The sequence below is a fragment of the Anabrus simplex genome, chromosome 9 (genome assembly GCF_040414725.1).
Source record: "Anabrus simplex isolate iqAnaSimp1 chromosome 9, ASM4041472v1, whole genome shotgun sequence".
NCBI lineage: Eukaryota > Metazoa > Arthropoda > Insecta > Orthoptera > Tettigoniidae > Anabrus > Anabrus simplex.
This window is the reverse complement of record NC_090273.1, coordinates 71,726,900-71,739,886: the sequence shown is the minus strand read 5'-3', so window position 1 is coordinate 71,739,886 and position 12,987 is coordinate 71,726,900. Positions and strand designations below refer to the sequence as shown.

Sequence of the window (12,987 nt, the reverse complement as noted above, 5' to 3'; positions counted from 1 at the left end):
ATCAGTTTCCTCCTCATCACGACGCGCAGGTCGCCAACGGGAGTCAAATCAAAAGACCTGCATCTGGCGAGCCGAACTTGTCTTCGGACACTGCCGGAACTAAAAGCCATACGCCATTTCATTTCAACGACCGAAATGTCAGTCTAAAGAAATACAACTTGCAAATTTGTAAATATTCACACAATTTTACGATATTTAAATAATGTTCAGATTATCACGAAATTACCGGCAGCGCCCTTATGACAGTTACGATCGTCTGCTTCATCAGAATAAGTAAGTTACGTGTGGTTGATTGTGCAGTGTGTGGTCAGGTGTATTATTAAAACATGATACGACACTAATTAAATGTGCAATTTATTAATTGGAGCTCTGAATTATAAGGTTATTTTCTGCATCTGACATCTCGCCAAAACGTTTTGAAGGTTATTTTCTGCATATGATACCTCGCCAAAACGTTTTGAAGATTATTTTCAGCGTCTGACATATCGTCAAAACGTTTTGTAGGTACTGATCGTCGCGTTGATTATTGATTCCCAGTGCACACGCATGTATAGGGCAAAGAAATGGTTGTTTTAACCAGTTTTTTCTTAGGCCATAAAGTTTTAAATAAGGTCTTTTACATGCATGTGGTTCTAATCTGTAGGCTGAAGGAGAGAATATTAATTCTCGAAACATGTACTTCTGTATATTTATGTATTTGATGTATTAGTAAATATACTAGATTTTGAATTGTATTGACAAGGTGGACCTTGAAATAATTTATAACAGTTCGATACAGACAGCAATATCCTGAGAGGTAAAATATAGCTGACAGTACTGGTGTTCAACATGGCTGGTTAAAATCTTTTACAGCACTGTCAGTTCCTAGGGATTCCTAACTTGCAAACTCTCTTCTTCCTGGCCTATTCGCAGTTACCTGGGGTCGGCACTCGAACGGATTTAGCCTAGTTTTACGGTCGGGTGCCTTTCCTGGCGCCAGCCCGATATGGAGTAATATATTCAACACTGCGTGTTTCTGTAATATGTTGCATACAGCGCTGTAATCCCAAAATTATTACAGGGTAAGTCAGAGCGTCCGACTCCTCTGCTGAATGGTCAGCGTTGAGACCTTCAGTTCAAAGGGTCCAAGATTCGATTCCCGGCTATGTCGGGGATTTTAATCGCGTTTGGTTGATTTTTCTGGCTCCGGAACTGGGTGTTTGTTCCAACACTCACCTGTTCATGTTCAGACAACACACCACACCACTACAGAAACATGCAATTGTGATTACATCCCTCCACATACGGCTGACGTCAGGAAGGGCATCCGGCCGAAAAACAGGGCCAAGTCCACATGTGCGACAAAGTCCGCACACGCGACCCTACGGATGCGGGGAAAAGCGGCAAATACCGGAAGCCAGACAACCCTGGCGTTTGAAATAGCTGGGTTACAGCTAAGTTATATTAAACTTCCCTCAATTTAGCAAAAAGGAGGCGTGTAGAAGGCATTTTAAGATGAAAAAAGAAGAAATCAATATTTTAATCCACTAGTTTGTGTAGATAGTAGTCTTCTACTGGACCTGCTTCCAGCTATTTATTTTAAAAAGCTCCAAAGTGTCTTTTTATTTGTGATCACAATTACTCACTGGGGCGAAGTCTTGAATTGATGTGTGTTGCAGTACGGTGGTTTTCCAGCCTCGTCTTCTCTTATTTCACAGGTTTAAATCTGTCAACTGATGGGTACTTGAATCAATAAGGCTGGAGGCGTAAGGAACGAACAGTGATGACCTTAAATAAGTGACGAAATGATGACTGATGATGTGATTCATCAAGCTAAAACTTCGATGTTCGCGATTACGAACGCAGTCGGATGGTTGGAAAGTAAAAACTCATTGACAGAAGCAAAATTAAAGACAAAAAAGATACCAAAGCAGAAGATTACGCAGGAAATCAGAAAGCATACTCAAACGAGTAGAGTTAAGCAGAGGACATACGGCGTATACCCTTGACTACAGCTCTGGCTGTATGTATTTGAAGATGTGCATTAAAACGAAGACAAACATCTAGCCCCCAAAAGCTAGACGAATTAACCAGATGCGATTAAATTTCCCGGCGCGGTCGGGAAGCGAACCTAAGGCCCTCTGAGCCAAACGTCAGTACGCTGACCACTCAGCCAAGCAGTCAGACTTATAAAACCTAGTGAAAAAAAATTAAAGGATTATTTAGCTCATGAATCGGTGACAAATCCGGTAGAATACTATCAGGAATTTCAACCAATCCCAGCTGCCAACCAATACAATACTATCGTTTAGTTTTTATCACGTTAATTTTATGGTACCTCACAGCTGCCTATCGCCACAATGATATCGCTTTAGTTTTTATCACTTTATTTTATCACACCTGCGTGGACTGAAACATATGTACAGCTCCTTTGACCGATACATGAGTGCGCACTGGGAATCAATAATCCACGCGGCGATCAATTCAAAACATTTTGGCGAGATGTCAGATGCAGAAAATTACCTGTTCCAAATTATTGTACATTTAGGCCTAATTAGTGTCGTATCATGCTTTTGAATAAGTGAGTTACGTGTGGTAGATTGTGCGGTCTGTTGTCAGATTTATTATTAAAGCATGATACGACACTAATTAGGCCTAAAGGTTCTAGGACATTTCGTACCACCGGACTTTTCGTACCACTTGACCGGCTGATTACCTGCGAAGTGTCAGATAATTACTTTAAAATATTTAAGAGAGGACATTCCGTACCACTTGAAAGAGTGAGAAGCACTGCGAAGTATAAATTGTATTCATGTGTATATCCATTGTCCACTACTGGCGCATGAATCTTCTCATGGTGTGACTACTACTCGGGCGCAATTGATCTGACTGGCACACGTGTTAATACTTATCTCGTATTCGACATTCGCTACTTCCACCTTTCAGTAGTTTCCTGTTTCCGCGTGACCTTCAAACCCATATTGGCCAGTTCATCAGAATTTTTATTTTACTTACTTGACACTGAAATAATCCGGTAGTTTATAAATATTCAAAATAACAGTAATATTATCCATCCTTATACTCGTCAGGCACATTGTACCCGAACACAATGTATATTTCTATTGTATTATTAACGCGACAGGCATAGTTCAAGGAGCAATTATTCAGATAATATAAAAGTTATCTTCAGCAAATGTTGTAAATTATTCTTGTTTCTGAGTGTGTCTGTCAGGCTCATTATGCCCGCTGGCGTGGAAATGGAATTCTAATTTGACATCAAGTGGTACGGATTGTCCTGGCGTAAATATTTGGGGATTATGGGAAAACTGTTCGCTGGTAGATAACGACCTAGGTGGTACGAAATGTCCTCGAAAATCAAGTGGTACGGAATGTCCGTGGTACGAAATGTCCGGACACCATTCAAAAGAAGCTGACGATCGTAACTGTCGTAAGGGTACTGTCGGAACCATAAACCCTGGTCATTTCGTGATAATCTGAACATTATTTAAATATCGTAAAATCCTGCCAATATTTAAACATTTGCAAGTTGTATTTCCTTAGATTGACACTTCCGATTAATAGTTTAACCTACCTGGTCTATGCAACTTACGCCTTTTGTCATATCTATCATTTGTTATTTCGTGATGTCCTTAGTAATTCGGTCATAGTACCTTCCTGCCTTGGTTTTGCGCGAGGGGGGGGGGGGGGGAGAATTAACGACTATTAAGCAACTACCCGTCACAAACATAATGATGTCACAGCACCCTTCAGTTCATCAGATTACACAATAGAAAACTTTCGTATTTGCAAAACTGTCAAACTGAATCACAGTTCCTGCATATCGAGAATATAATATCTGTTTCATCTCCACCGATAAAGCAAACGGTTTGTCTAGTTTAGGGACTCAGAGCCTGATATCGTCTTCACCTTCAGTCCGTTAAAAAAAAAATAGTATGGACCATGGCACATCACACTCTTTAACCAAAGAGTAGTTTGCTCCTTTACCAGCTTTACTAATTTAAACAAATTTTTGTTTTTATATTGACGTAGGCTACTTAGGAGGATTCTAACATGGTAGTACAGAAAAATAAGGGTATGGTAAGTTCGTGATATGTTAATTTAAACAGATATTAAGTTTAAAACATAGCACGTTAACACCATTATTTATGTAAGAGTTAAACATTACAAAATTATGGCATTAAATATGCGAAAACCGAAACCTATTTTATCAGCCGGTTAAAATTTTCCCTCAAATGCTAAAATTCTAATCCGGAAAGCTAAGGATATTAAATACAAACCGATGTTCACAATAATATAAAAAGTGTTAAAAAATACGTCAATGTTGACTGTACCCGAATACTAAATTATAAATTTATTCTAATTTTGTTTGTAGGTATCTATTATTAAAATACTGTAACGCAAAACATTTCACAGCATAAAAGACAACCACCACCTTTCCACACAATTACTACCACACGGTAGTAATTGTCAGACCGACCAACGCTGAGTGTTTCCAGAAACAAGACGTACGTACCTGTGAAGATAAATTTGTTCTTCTAGGACGAAGGATTACTTCGAGAGGGAATTTCAAAAACTTATCACGAAATTGCCTTGGTGCTTGTTGTTTAAAGGGCCTAACATCTAGGTAATCGGCCCCACGAAATTACCAATATCAAGATATTGCCAAGGTATATCCTATATGGCCGCCTCTGCCACGAAATTTGAAAAGTGGTACGAGGGCTGGAACGGGGTCCACTCAGCCTCGGGAGGTCAATTGAGTAGAGATGGGTTCGATTCCCACCTCACCCATCCTGGAAGTGGTTTTCCGTGGTTTCCCACTTCTCTTCCAGGCAAATGCCGGGATGGTACCTAACTTAAGGCCACGGCCGCTTCCTTCCCTCTTCCTTGTCTATCCCTTCCAATCTTCCCATCCCTCCACAAGGCCCCTGTTCAGCATAGCAGGTGAGGCCGCTTGGGCGAGGTATTGGTCATTCTCCCCAGTTGTATCCCCCGACCAAGAGTCTGAAGCTCCAGGACACTGCCCTTGAGGCGGGATCCCTCGCCGAGTCCGAGGGAAAAGCTGACCCTGGAGGGTAAACAGACGACGATGATGATGATGATAAAGCCACAATCGTCACCAACTACAACAGCAGGAGCACAAGCTACTCCCTTCAGTTTATTCAACGGTAATGAAAAGCCAAATATCCGGAAGTAGACTCACTGTAAAGAAACTGACGCTGCTACAGTTAAGTGAAGTGGTTCGTGACAGATTCAGGTTCCAGAACAATGTACAGAAAACATGCTATATGCCCATGAGTAACAGGTTTCAAGCAAAATGTAACCTGCCCAAGCCACAAGAGAGCTTTGATCTGCCGTCTCTTAAGAACAGTAAGTTTAATGAACGGAATAGTTCATTGCGCCTTCTTGATTTCAAGAACTCTCACGCTTCAAATTACAGCAGACCCGCTCTTTCTTTTCTATTGAAGTTTTAGTGAATAGAAGACGTCATATGATAAAAATCAGAAATATAATCAGAGCCATGAAAGTCTCTGGAAGGGTAGAAGAAGAAGTTTCCACAATAATAATAGTAGTAATAATAATAATAATAAGCAAGCCTCCGTGGCTCAGCAGGCAGGGCGCCGCCTCTCACCGCTGCGTTGCGTGGTTTAAATCCCGGTCACTCCATGTGAGATTTGTGTTAAACAAAGCGGTGGCAGGACAAGTTTTTCTCCAAGTACTCCGGTTCTCCTTGTCATCTTTCATTCCAGCAACACTCCAGTATCATTTCATTTCATCTGTTAGTTATTCATTAATCATTGTCCCAGGAGAGTACGACAGGCTTCGGCAGCAGACAAAATTCCTATCCACGCCGCTAGATGGGGGCTTCATTCATTCATTCCATTCCTGACCCGGTCAAATGACTGGAAAACAGGCTGTGCATTTTCTTACGGTTCTTTAACGTGCCGGTAAATCGACAGGAAGCTGGTGTACTTTGAGCACCTTCAATTACCAACGGACTGAGGTAAGATCGAACCTGCCAACTTGGGCTTTATGAAGGGGAAGCTGAGGGAAGTATAATAAAGGAGAAGCAACTTCCACCCGTGACTGAGGAATTCAGTTTATGTGTGTAGAGAATCAGAAGATAATAGAGAACCTGGGTCTCCGGGGCAGGCAGCTAATCACACTACCACTACACCACAGAGGCGGACGTAATAATAATAATAATAATAAGAAGAAGAAGAAGAAGAAGAAGAAGAAGAAGAATTTGAAACAATGAAGAACCAGGCCATATTTTGGATACAGGGGTTAGGGCTGAGCGGCTCAGAAATAGAGTGCTGGCTTTCTGATCCAAGATGACGAATTCAATCCTGGCTCAGTCCCGAGATACTTGAAGATGCTCGTGTCGGCAGATTTACCGGCACGTTAAAGAATTCCTGCGGGACAAAATTCCAGCAGCTCAGCGTCTCCGAAAACCGTAAAAGTAGTTAGTGGATCGTAAAATAATATTATTGGATACAGGGGACCTGGCCATAAAGGATTCCTTTCCTTTCTCCACATTCCGAGTTTCTTCTTCAAACAATGGGACAGCTGGTTTCGCTTCATTCCTGATGTACGTTAAACGTGACCGAACATAACCGGACAGGATAATCATTTCTTCCGCTAACCAACTTCAAACTATTACTGGGAAAATAAATGAATGGTTTTCTCTATATTACCTTGTTCTTTGGCTTTACCACTGTCTGGTATGTTGTTCCACCCCTTCTATTTTATTTACACATCTGCCCTTCTAAAATAAGAACCTTGTCGACTCGAGTGAGTGACCATCCGTCTCTTTTGCTTTTAATTAATATCGGCACGGATTTCTTTTGCCAGTAGTTTTAACGACACAATAATAATAATAATAATAATAATAATAATAATAATAATAATAATAATATGCCTTTGCTGCCAGGACCTAGTGTTTACAGTGCAATATGTCTTCTGGTATGGGCTAGAGCAATTTTGTTACTTTCATTGATCTGTCTCTGTCTTATCCTTGGCTTTGACAATATGAAAGTGACCGAGGTATGAGCGATGCTAGTAATGCCATTCCTTTTGCAGCCAGTCCCTGCTATGAATGGTGTGAAAATGTTGCTCATAGGGTCGGTTGGTGCATGCTACGCCTCTTTAGTGATGCCTAGGCCATCTATGGCAGCTGATGGCGGAGCTGTTGAGGATCCAACCAGCCTTAGGGCTGAGGACTGAACATACATACAATAATAATAATAATAATAATAATAATAATAATAATAATAATAATAATAATAATAATAATAATAATAATAGCTTTACGTCCCACTAACTACTTTCACGGTTTTCGGAGACACCGAGGTAACAGAATTTAGTCCCGCGGGAATTATTTTACGTGCCAGTAAATCTACCGACTCGAGGTTGACGTATTTGAGCACTTTCAAATACCACCGGACTGAGCCAGGATCAAACTTACCAAGTTGGGGTCATAAGGCCAGGGCCTCAACCGTCTGAGCCATTCAGCCCGGCACGCACAAACAGAAGGAGGTTTTCAAAGCCACAAGGATAGGAAACGGCTAGGAATTGGAAGGTACCCGGGTACAGCCTCAGCATTTATCATCTTCTTCTCCCTCCTCTCCTTTTATTGCTTCCCCCCCCCCCTCTCTCCCCCCACACACACACACCTGCAGGGTCGTGGGTGCGAACCTGCTAAGTATATGATGATTTAGCCCTGTTTTACGACCGGATGCCCTTCCTGACGCCAAACCCTATGTCGAGGGATGTAATCACTATTGCGTGTTTCAGTAGTGGTTGGTAGTGTACAGCCCCAACAATTCTGCTGTGAAAATGGAAAACCACAGAAAACTATTCTCAGGATTGCCGACAGTGGAATTCGAACATATCATGTAATACTGCAATGTTTTCATTTCTCCCCTGAAGGGGGAGGCGGGCCTCTTAGACGGTGACGCCATCTCTCAGGCTAGGAACTTTGTAGTGGAGAAGGAGATTTGTGGTGAAGGCGAGAGGGTTTGCTGCCGTGTGGCCTATACTATAGAAACTGCCTTAGTGCAGGAGAACTGAAAACCACGGAAAAACATTGTCAGGGTAGCCGACGGTGCGGATCAGCCCCTCTCTGTCTCCTGAATGCACATGCGCACAACTGTCCTTCATCCAATATTTTATAACAGTTAATTTTCACAAAATAATTTCTAAAGGTTTTTGACAAATTTCGTGATTTTACCAGCCTAATTCAGATACAGACATAAAATTTTTCAGACTCTGTAGGGCCAGCCAGCCGATTTTTTTCCTACATATTAAAGTCATTACCGAAATTCCTACCTCACGTAACCAGGAAGTTGAAAATGGAAGGGTTTTCACTAACACAGAGCTGAGCGAAGGATACTACTGTACGCCTATCTGCTTACGGTTATGTAAAATTCCGATGATGATGTTTCCAAGAATTTCTTTCCGGAGAGTTGTCAGTAACTCTTATCAATTTGTCTTCCTCACCTGCAGCTCGGTATTTTATAAAAACTGAAAAGAGCTGCGCGTGACGCTACAACGCTTTTATTTTACGTTGATAAAATAAATACCAGAAATAGATTGGTTTCAAATAAGATTAAACTTATGCTATAAGCTTAAATCGAAAGTTTGCAAGACAATATCTGCGCGATAATGTAAAATTCACTTCTTGGAATTTTAAGTCCGCTTCTGTGGTGTAGTGGTTAGCGTGATTAGCTGCCACCCCCGGAGGTCCGGGTTCGATTCCCGGCTCTGCCACGAAATTTGAAAAGTGGTACGAGGGCTGGAACGGGGTCCACGCAGCCTCGGGAGGTCAACTGAGTAGAGGTGGGTTCGATTCCCACCTCAGCCATCCTGGAAGTAGTTTTCCTTCTCCTCCAGGCAAATGCCGGGATGGTACCTAACTTAAGGCCACGGCCGTTTCCTTCCCCCTTCCTTGCCTGACCCATCCAATCTTCCCATCCCTCCACAAGGCCCCTGTTCAGCATAGCAAGTAAGGCCGCCTGGGCGAGGTACTGGTCATTCTCCTCAGTTGTATCCACCGAGTCTGGAGCTCCAGGACGCTGCCCTTGAGGCGGTAGAGGTGGGATCCCTCGCTGAGTCCGAGGGAAAAACCGAACCTGAAGGGTAAACAGATTAAGAAAAAGAAGAAGGAGGAATTTTAAGAATATTCAAGGCCCCTCTTTTAGTGCAGCCTACTGAGGTGCCCCAAGGGGTCACCCCCCACCCCCCAGTGCCTCGTTGAGGAACACATAAACATTAACAGTGAAGTTGTTTGAAAAACTGGCTTTCTATGCCGAAGACTACGAAATCGAATCCTGCCACAGTCGGTTTCCCCTTAAGAGTGTTTAAATGCAAGTGTGTTGGTAGATTTACTAACACGATGAAGAACGCCTTTCAGGATAATTCTGACATATCTTAAAAGTTTCCGTGAATTGGAAGGTCGTTAAACATTAATTATTTATATCATTATAAAGTCATTATTTTCAACAACTATGCGCAATGTTTTTGTAACTGATTCATATTACGAGCTTTGGGTAACTTGGGTTAATAATAATAAAAGTAAACTCGCGTCCTCATCTCGAGCTGGTGCAGCTCTTTTCGGGCACACCCCCAATGACGTTGAGCTGCACGTACTATTTTAACTGCATACCCGGCCTCCTGGCATTCTTAAATCTCTGGCTTGCATATGGGAGATAGTGGGTTCAAATCCCACTCTCGGCAGCCCTGAAGATGGTTTCCCATTTTCACACCAGGCAAATGTTGGGACTGTACCTTAATTAAGGCCACGTCCGCTTCTTTCTCACTCCTAGCCCTTTCCTAGCCCATCGTCGTCATAAGACCTATCTTTGTCGGTGCAATGTAAAGCAAATTGTAAAGAATTAAATCTCGTGCAGTACCGGGAATCGAGTCCGGGGTTCCCAGGACGTATGCTAACAGCGCTAACCGTTATGCTAAGGAAGCGGACATAATAACAATAAGAAGAAGAAGAAGTAGTAGTTTGAATTCAAGAGAACAAATTGGGGCAAACATTCAAAGGGAATGTTCAATAAAATTCCAAGTTAGTTGAAAACATTTAAGTAAATGCTAGATAAACAACTGATAGGGAATCTGCCACCTGGGTGACAGTCCTCAATGCAGATGATTGACTGATGCCAGAAATGCCCTTCCTTATGCAGCCAGTCCCTGTTATGAATGGTGTGAAAATATTGCTCAAGGGGTAGGTTGGAACATAAATTTCAGTGGGCTTGGCACACTGATATGTAATAGTAACTTCCGACTCGGCGAGGAAAGCAACGGGAAACTATTTCACTCATTTCCCAAGTACACCTTTTCAGTGATGCCTAGGCCATCTATGACAGCTGACTGCGATGCTGTTGAGGTTCCAACCAGCCTTCGGGCTGAATACTCAACATACAGCATTATGTGTTCCGAAACCGTGGACAGCGAGATCTTACGTTGAAATCTCAACATATGCAACCATGAATCGAAAACTGATCGGTCTAATGAGAACTGAAATAATATTAGGCCAAGGAAGAGTTCGTTCGATCAGATTAGAAATGATCTTGCTGGACGAGGTCTGGATTTACAGCAGGTAATGGAAGAAGACACCTACATGGACAGAAATGAGCGGAAAGCGCTCTTCGTCGCACACGGGAAACTGGAGTTGGTTCAAGAGGATGATACTGATGAAATGATGATGAATATTAGGCTGACCATATTTTAATTTTGCCAACCCGCGACGCTGATGGTATACGGTATAAATATTTATCTTCCAGACAATATTCTATATTCACGGTTCCAGGTTGCTAAGCTTAACAATTCCACGCAAGACAACAGGCCTAACCGATACGAAAAATACATTAATATTAGGTTGTAAGACCAAATGGATTAATTGCATCAAAATAATTGTACGATCATTCGCAGGTTTACTTTTCTCGGACCGGGCTAAGTGGCTCAGACGGTTGAAGCGCTGGCCGTCAGACCCCAACTTGGTAGGTTCGATCCTGGCTCAGACCGGAGGTATCTGCAGGTGCTCAAATATGGCAGCCTCGTGTCGGTATATTTACTGGCACGTAAAAGAACCCCTACGGGACTAAATTCCGGCACTTCGGCGTCTCGGAAAACCGTCAAAGTAGTTAGTGGGACGTAAAGCAAAACAACATTATTATTACTTTTCTCGGAAACAACCGAACCTATAAATATAATGTTTGTCGTGGGTATCTACAGGCTTTGTATCTACAAAGGAGGTGAATAATATTTTGGTTTTTCTTTTTTTGGTGCTACTTGCTTAACGTCGCATTAACACATGGCAGGTTTTCGGCGACGGAGCGATGGCGAAGAGCTTTGATGGGGAAGGTAAATGGCCGTGGCCTTAATAAACGCAAAGCCCCACCGTTTGCCTGGTGTGAAAATGGGAAACCACGGAAAACCATCTTCAGGGCTGTCGTCACGTCGGTGGGATTCGAACCCGCGATCTCCGGAATGCAATTATTAAAACTAATTCTGATAAAATTCTAAATGCGAGGAAGTTACAATATCATGCGCTCATTCGCTTTCTGAGTGATTGTTTATTTAAGCAGGTTCATCCAAGGAAAGCAAACGAAACAGATATAATGTTAACCTTAAAACAAAGATTTTGGGCTGCAGCGAAATGGGGGGGGGGATTAAGAATTATGCTGCTCAGTTTTAAAAACAGAACTCCATAGCTAGCATTTTCTCACTAAAGAGACAAAACTGTCCAGGCACAACGCACAAAATACATTTCTCCACACTCGCTGTCGAAAAAAGTCCTTATAATCAGTCACTGGGCAGGGCTCTAGTCCTGGATTAATCGAAAGTATGTGTTCAGACCCTCATACATATGCTCATGGTTAGTTTCTTTAACATATATTTCCAGGGACAATTCGCAGACAACCGAACAGAACCTTCAAACAGCGTAAATAATATCGTATTTTCTAATCACTTCCAAAAAAACTGCCTCCTTTAGCACGAACTCTTTCATGTGGTTAAGCCATCCACAGCGAAATCTAACTAAAAATCCAACGCGCACCATAGGAAATTAACGAAGTCCCTTTAACAAAGGTGTTATTTTCAAGACAGGGAAGAACGTTCCATTGAAGGCTTTAACAATGATACGAAATCTTAACAACAATAGCGCTTCTTTTAAACGGCCCACGACAGACGGCGTCAATGAGATGCAGTCCAGAGTGCAACCACCTGTTAGCCAAAATAATCGACAACACACTTACATAAAAACAAAACAAAAAAACACAATAATTTTAAAACACTGAATCACTTACCGATAAAAGGAAGCTTCACTCTTCGCTCAAAGAGCATTAATCCTCACGGGGTAAAATGTCAAATCTTCAGAACACATCAAAATGCTTTTGATTAGGAGAAGATTATCACTATGAGCCAACAGTTTGATTTGCATGGGTATTTCACAAATCAATATTCCAAAATTATGGACAGTTACATCGAAACTGTTTTAGCGATGAAGTGCACTATTTTGGTACGAAACGATCCGTTTAATCTGAAACTGGAATGTATCAAGCCATAAAAATCATCTATTACTTAGGGCAATAAAACACTCAAATTCTGTCGACAGAAAACTTCTCTTTGTAGCACCAAGCGCGTCAAAACACAACACATACTCTCTGCACTCCGCAAAGGGCAACGAACGTTAGCCAACTCAACTGTTCGCCTGCACTGTTCTTCAAGCACTGAGCGGCAGTCCGCTGCCACAGCTACGAGCGCTTGGGTCGACCACAGCCCCCCTGTAGTACACGCGACCCGCTCCACACGCGTCGCGCAATGACGTCATCGTAAACACGCTTGCTCATCGCACATCTAAGCCGAGCTCTCTAGGCAATGGACGTAGTGTTTTGCTAAGGTGCGTAGTCAAGTATGTTGACTCATTCGTCCACTTACATCACACATTCAAACACAACCTTCCTTTTTTTTCTGTGTGTT

The 12,987-nt window shown here is 42.2% G+C and overlaps 1 protein-coding gene across 1 annotated transcript in view; it reads right to left on the bottom strand.

Moving 5' to 3' along the window:
• Nucleotides 1-12,724, bottom strand: part of MESR3 (misexpression suppressor of ras 3) — a 103,829-nt gene extending 91,105 nt beyond the window's left edge. Inside the window, exon 1 of the mRNA XM_067154076.2 lies at nucleotides 12,315-12,724. The gene's annotated coding sequence lies outside the window, so the exon portion shown is untranslated. The remainder of the gene's footprint in view (nucleotides 1-12,314) is intronic.
• Between the last annotated feature and the right edge of the window lie 263 nt (nucleotides 12,725-12,987).